General features: G+C 47.9%; 1 pseudogene across 1 annotated transcript; it reads left to right on the forward strand.

Moving 5' to 3' along the window:
* Positions 1-4,614: 4,614 nt before the first annotated feature.
* On the forward strand, positions 4,615-5,392 carry LOC309844183 (proline-rich protein 23C pseudogene; annotated as a pseudogene). Its single transcript has one exon. The product of its transcript is annotated as a proline-rich protein 23C pseudogene (transcript).
* Positions 5,393-7,003: the final 1,611 nt, after the last annotated feature.

A 7,003-nucleotide genomic window follows, 5' to 3' on the forward strand; every position in this document is an offset into this window, starting at 1 on the left:
ACTGATGTCCACCTTGTACCTAACTTCCAGTACCCAAAGTACCTCCCCTTTTTTTTTTTCAAAATGACGTGTCTGGGGCGCCTGGGTGGCTCAGTGGGTTAAGACTCTGCCTTCGGCTCAGGTCATGATATCAGGGTCCTGGAATCGAGCCCCACATCGGGCTCTCTGCTCAGCAGGGAGCCCGCTTCCCTTCTTCTCTCTGCCTGCCTCTCTGCCTGCTTGTGATCTCTGTCTGTCAAATAAATAAAATCTTTTTTAAAAAATGCAAAATGACGCGTCTACTGCCAACCTGTATGCTGGCCAAAACCTGAAGCTACAGTTGCTAATTCCACCCTAAACAGTGGTTCAAGCCTTTCGTGATGATTGGTTACGCAAGATTGATTGACACCAAGGAAACCCAATGAGTGGCCCTGATGGTCCCTGGGAACTCTTGCAGGAAACTCAAGACGGGCAGGATGAAAGATTACCTGACCCGGTGCCCAGCAAGCCATTCCTGAACCATATAGATATGTCACAAAAATACCTGGAAGAGTACTTTCTAACAGGTCAGTCTCCCTTTTAGGATGATGATCATGATGATGTCGATAACAGTATTTTTTACCATTCATTCAATGCTGCTACATGCCAAGTGATATTCAAGATGCTGGCGAACAGCGCTGATATTGTCAAGTGGGAGAGACAGATTATAAACATAATAAACAGTAAACAGCTACTATTTACTGAGGACTTGCTATGTTCCAACAACTTTTGACATACATTAACTCACAACCAGCCCGCACAGTGGATGGCACTCTCCCTTTTACATGTAAGGAAACTGAGGCTCAGAGAAGGTGAAATGACCAAAGTATAAAGTGGATGACCAGAAGAGGAAATCGGGTGCATCTATTTCAGGACCCTGCTAACTGCTTCTCTTTCAGGGCAGGACAATATTCCCTTGGAAGGGGAGTTCGCAGCGAGGATTCACAGGACAATGATAAGCTCCAGAGTGGAACTGCTTAAGTTAAGTAAGCAGCAGACACCAAGTGGTACCACCTTGCTCAGAGCCCCACTGAGTAGGTCAGCAGTTCTAAAGCCCTCCCTGTGTCCTGGCTAGCTTTAGACTCATCCATCTGTACGTTACACCAGGGCATGTCCACTTTCAGTCTCCTAAGTGAAACTCCCATTATTCCACGAGCCTGGAAATTTCAAGGGCCAAAGCAGTGGTTCCTGCAAGCTCCTTCCCCATCCCAAACCCCTCACCTCTGCACCACTATCACTATCTTCTGCCTGAACACCAGCAGCAAAGCTGTTGCTCCTATCATCTGTGACCCTCTGAGTAGGTTGCAAGGGCTTCCACGTTCACACTTCGGGGACTGCAGTCTCCAGGTAGCCCTCACTCTCCCCTTCTCCCCCCCTCATCGCATAGCCCCTACAGCAGAACTCTCCAGACGAAGCAGACAGTGCTCGCCCTTGGTCACACCAACTCACGGGAATCCCCCCACCCCACACAAGCCCAGCCGGAAACACAGGAAACCCAGCCTTAAGAGCAGACGCCAGCCAGTTGCACCAGGAAAAATGCTGAATGTAGCCCAGGAAGGTTGAGTTTTCTTCATAACTTGATCACCAGCAATCAGGGCCCTAACTGAAGGCATAACCACCCTGCTACCTGAACCTCCCAAACCTCTCAATCACTAATGAAAACAAAGTCAGCGATCTTAAACTTCAGTGTAAAACAAAATTTTCTGTAGGTGCTTACAGAGAATTCTGAGGCCCCACGCTCCAGGAATTCTGATTCAGTGATTCTAGGCTGGGGAAAACATCTTTTGGGGATGCTTTTGGGGAAAGCGTTTTGTTGTTGTTGTTGTTGTTGTTGTTAGCATCCGCCTTTTTCACAAATTTGCAACGGAATGACAATGCTGATAAGTCACAAACTACTATGTCCACTAAGAGAGGTCTGGTTTGCAAACTATAAGAGACTCTTTTTTAAATAATTTTTTTATTTTTTATATTTTTTATATAAACATATATTTTTATCCCCAGGGGTACAGGTCTGTGAATCACCAGTTTTAAACACTGCACAGCACTCACCAAAGCACATACCCTCCCCAATGTCCATAACCCCACCACCCTTCTCCCAACCCCCCTCCCCCCAGCAACCCTGTTTGTTTTGTGAGATTAAGAGTCACTTATGGTTTGTCTCTCTCTCAATCCCATCTTGTTTCATTGATTCTTCTCCTACCCACTTAAGCCCCCATGTTGCATCACCACTTCCTCATATCAGGGAGATCATATGATAGTTGTCTTTCTCCGCTTGACTTACTTCGCTAAGCATGATACGCTCTAGTTCCAGCCATGTCATCGCAAATGGCAAGATTTCATTTCTTTTGATGGCTGCATAGTATTCCATTGTATATATATACCACATCTTCTTTATCCATTCATCTGTTGATGGACATCTAGGTTCTTTCCATAGTTTGGCTATTGTGGACATTGCTGCTATAAACATTCGGGTGCACGTGCCCCTTTGGATCACTATGTTTGTATCTTTAGGGTAAATACCCAGTAGTGCAATTGCTGGGTCATAGGGTAGCTCTATTTTCAACATTTTGAGGAACCTCCATGCTGTTTTCCAGAGTGGTTGCACCAGCTTGCATTCCCACCAACAGTGTAGGAGGGTTCCCCTTTCTCCGCATCCTTGCCAGCATCTGTCATTTCCTGACTTGTTGATTTTAGCCATTCTGACTGGTGTGAGGTGGTATCGCATTGTGGTTTTGATTTGTATTTCCCTGATGCCGAGTGATATGGAGCACTTTTTCATGTGTCTGTTGGCCATCCGGATGTCTTCTTTGCAGAAATGTCTGTTCACATCCTCTGCCCATTTCTTGATTCGATTATTTGTTCTTTGGGTGTTGAGTTTGCTAAGTTCTTTATAGATTTTGGACACTAGTCCTTTATCTGATATGTCGTTTGCAAATATCTTCTCCCATTCTGTCAGTTGTCTTTTGATTTTGTTAACTGTTTCCTTTGCTGTGCAAAAGCTTTTGATCTTGATGAAATCCCAATAGTTCATTTTTTCCCTTGCTTCCCTTGCCTTTGGCGATGTTCCTAGGAAGATGTTGCTGCGGCTGAGGTCGAATAGGTTGCTGCCTGTGTTCTCCTTAATCTCACAAAACAAACTGAGGGTTGCTGGCATAAAGGGGTTAGGGAGAGGATGGTTGGTTTATGGACACTGGGGAGGGTATGTGCTATGGTGAGTGCCAGGAAGTATGTAAGCCTGACGATTCACAGACCTGTACCCCTGGGACTAATAATACATTATATGTTAGTATTTTTTTTTAAAGTAAAATAGAAAAAAGAGAGAAGTCTGGTTTAAATGTAATTCCGTACAAAGGGATGTTATGCAGCCCTAAAAATGAAAATATAAATATACTATTTTATAAAACGTATTTTATAAAACATATAAAGTGAGCAATCACGTGGTTAAGGCACAGGGGTGGAAGGAAATGTTTTGTTGTCCTCTGTGACCATATTAGGAGTATTCATTCTTATTCCAAAACCAGTGTTGGGTGTTTCTTACTAATAATACCAGGTAATGGGCTGAGCCACACCTTCCTTTTGCAGCCACAACACACGACGCAAAAGCACCTTCAAACTGACACTCAGATTAAGGCGCAGACACCATCTTTGTAGGTGGGCCTTGTCATGTTGAACCCAGTTCTGCTTGTTCCGGGCTTCTGAGCAAACCGATTAACTCTCTGCATGACGTTTTCATCATCTGTCACTTGGGCTAAAATAGATATACTTTGTGGTTGGATTTTAGGTCAAACTAAATAAACGCTTACTGCTGATGATAGTAGTATAATAATTACTACAATACGAAACGGATATGTACACAGTACGGTAATAAGTTGATCTTGCAGGGCCAGCGATTAACGCACTCAATTCCAATCTCATTTCCCCTTCACCGCCCCTGAAAGGTGATGACAGTGGTTTACAACTTCCGCAAGGGCTTAGGATATGGTCCAAAAACTCTTCCTGCTCTTCAACCCAAAGAAAAAACTCAGGTCATTTCCGGGGCGGGGCTTCGAGGAGAGAGGCCTTACAGCTCCCTGTCTAGGCAGTTTTCCACTGGTGGGAATCGAAACGCACTTTTCCGATTAAGGTCGTCCTCATCTGAGGTCAATTCAAGGAAGGCCGAGATCACACCGGAAGCCAAGCCCTAAAGTGGCACCATTGTTCTGCCTCCTAGAAGCCCACAGAAGTATTTCCTTAACCACAGCCTCAGCTCTAGAGCCGCACGGATACCGCGCTCTCTACGGGGCGGAGCCTCGGAAGGGGCGGAGCCTAGCGTGACATTTTGCGACTTCGGTTCCGCCGGCGTCCCTTGAAATACCCGCGCAGATCTGTCCGTGTGAGCAACCTGGGATTCGAAGGCCCCAGGCTGAGCCCTGCGCCCGTGCTGCGCCACCAGAACCCCAGGACTCCGGCCCCAGGAGGCGCCCCCAGAACTCCAGGCACTCTCTCTCTCTCTCTCTGCGTCGCCCGGTACCGCGCTCCGCCGCTCCCGCCGCCTCACCTGTCGTCGTCGAGACCTGTCACGGCGTGCAAGACCCGGTCCCTCACACCGCCGCCAGGCCCCGAGAGCGCCGCCCGCAGCGCTGTCCGGGTGATGGGCAGCTGGCCTCGCAGCCCCAGGGCCTACCCCGAGCCCTGCTGGGGACCGCCGCCAGGAGGACCCCGCCCTGCCAAGCGCCGCAGAACCCAGGAGCCCGCGGGCCTGGAGGGGCCCCAGGCCGCGGACACACTCACCTCCGTGGTGGTCCTGGCCACCGGCTGTGCCCTGCAGCTGCTCCTGGACGACGTAGACCTGGTGCTGGAGCCCGAGCCGACGTCGGCCCTGCAAGTGACCGTCGGAGAGCTCACCCTCGTGCTGGTCCCCGAGGCTCTCCTGCGCTCGGGAGGGCAGGGCCACTTGCCTGCCAGCCTGGAACGGGGCGCGTTCCCGAGCGCGGCCGAGCACGACGTCGCCGTCGAGCGGGGCCTCTTCTGCGTTTCTGCCCCAGAGATGGCCACCCAAGCAGAGGCTTACGAGGAAGACACCGACCGCGAGTTCCTGCCGCCTCGGATGGACCCTGCAGCGGGCTCCGTACCTGGGCTCCGCCCCTGCGCTGCAAGGGTGGCCAGCCCCCACCCGCAGGGCCCCACACCCGGTGCCTGGCCTTGGGCCCCCACCCCTAGTCCAAGGAGACGCTCTCCTCTCCGCTACTTCAACCTGGACGCCCACCTTCTGGAGCCCTTCCCCAACTCGCCACTCCAACCTCTACCTCCCTCTCCGAGCCCAGGCCCCCACGCGCGCCCCCAGCGCCTTCCGGGTCCCTCTCCCAAGGCCCGGAGGCGCCTTTTCCAGGAATGAACTGCTCCCACAATCCCTTGCCACCCAGCGGGCCCCTCGGGAGAGGCTTCCAGGAGCCGCCTTGTGTACACTGCACAACCCGCAAGAATCACCAAGCATGAATAACGGACAGATGCTCTTTTGATGCAAGCTGCATTGCAAAATTTTGGATCAATGGCGAACCGAAACATCTGAAGGGAAATCACCTCGGCAACGAAATGGTACTGGAAATACAGTGTGCTTCCAGAAATGCGAAACGCTGCTTAGGTTGTTTTCTCTTAAGGTTACGCTTAAGTAGCTCCATTCTCCTTAGTTTCGCACTTCTTTCTAAAACACATCCTCTCCCCAGCACCCTACCATTGCACCTCTTCCTCCAAAATTAGACATTCCTAAAAAAAATTGGGGTGGGGGAGGGGCGCCTGGATGGCTCAGTGGGTTAAGGCTCTGCCTTCCGCTCAGGTCATGATCTCAGGGTCTTGGGATCTAGTCCCGCATCTGACTCTCTGCTCAGCGCGGACCCTGCTTCCCCTCTCGCCCTCTGCCTCTCAGCCTACTTGTGATCGCTCTCATTCTGTCGAATAAATAAATTAAATCTTTTAAAAAAAAATTTTTTCTTAATGGGTTTTGCCCCTAATGTCCCTGCTAGTTTATGACAACCTTGTCATTTTGACTCTTTGATAGCTGTAGGTGTTTTTGGAGAATCTAACAAATAGGTATACTGGACAAATGTTTGTTGGATACAAAACAAACACAGAATGAGGAGCGATGATCGTGTGCCCTCCTTTTCTTAATGAGAAGGTTACCAAATGGTTTAACTAATATTGCTGGGTTGGGGTGGGGGGGTTTCCAAAAGAATCAACTCTTTTGCATGATTTTCTTCCAATAGATTTTTAATAAAATTCTCCAGAGCTGGAACAGTTTCTAATTCTAAAGACTCTGTGTTTTGATAGTTCTAAGATCCTGAATATATTTTGTACATTGTTACTGGCATATAGAAATGATTCGTTATGTTGTTCTGGTATCCAGAAATATGATTTAATTTATTTAATGCCTTATCTGTAGATTATCTTGCTTAACTAATAAAGAGAATAATAGGACCAAAATAATGAGAATAATGTCTTTTTTTTTACTAGCCTCTTACATTTTATTTTTTATTTTTTAATTTATTTTTTATTTTTTATTGTTTAACTAGCCAACATATAGTACATCATAATTTTTTGTTACAGTGTTCAATGATTGATTAGTTGTGTATAACACCCAGTGCTCACCCGAACAGGTGATCTCCTTAATACCTATCATCAGTCACCCCTCCTCCTACCCACTTCCGTTCTATAAACAGGGCATCCCTATCTTGTACCTTGTATTAATGCAAGTGCTTCTAAATTCTCCCATAAAGCATGATGTGTGCGTGTGTGCGTGCGCGCGCGTGCTCATGGTTGGTAGATAACCCTTATCCCGTTGAAGAGGCTAGTTTTGAGTCTTTCTAATCATGAAAAAATCTTGGACTTCTGTTTTGTCTATTTGAACCGACTACAAAGACTTTCTCAATTTATTGTAAATGTTGGCAGTTCATTGTGTGTGTGTATACATAATATAGCTGCATGGAAACTTTGGGTCACTGGGTACATACAG

The sequence above is a fragment of the Mustela nivalis genome, assembly GCF_964662115.1.
Source record: "Mustela nivalis genome assembly, chromosome: 1".
Taxonomy (NCBI): Eukaryota; Metazoa; Chordata; class Mammalia; order Carnivora; family Mustelidae; genus Mustela; species Mustela nivalis.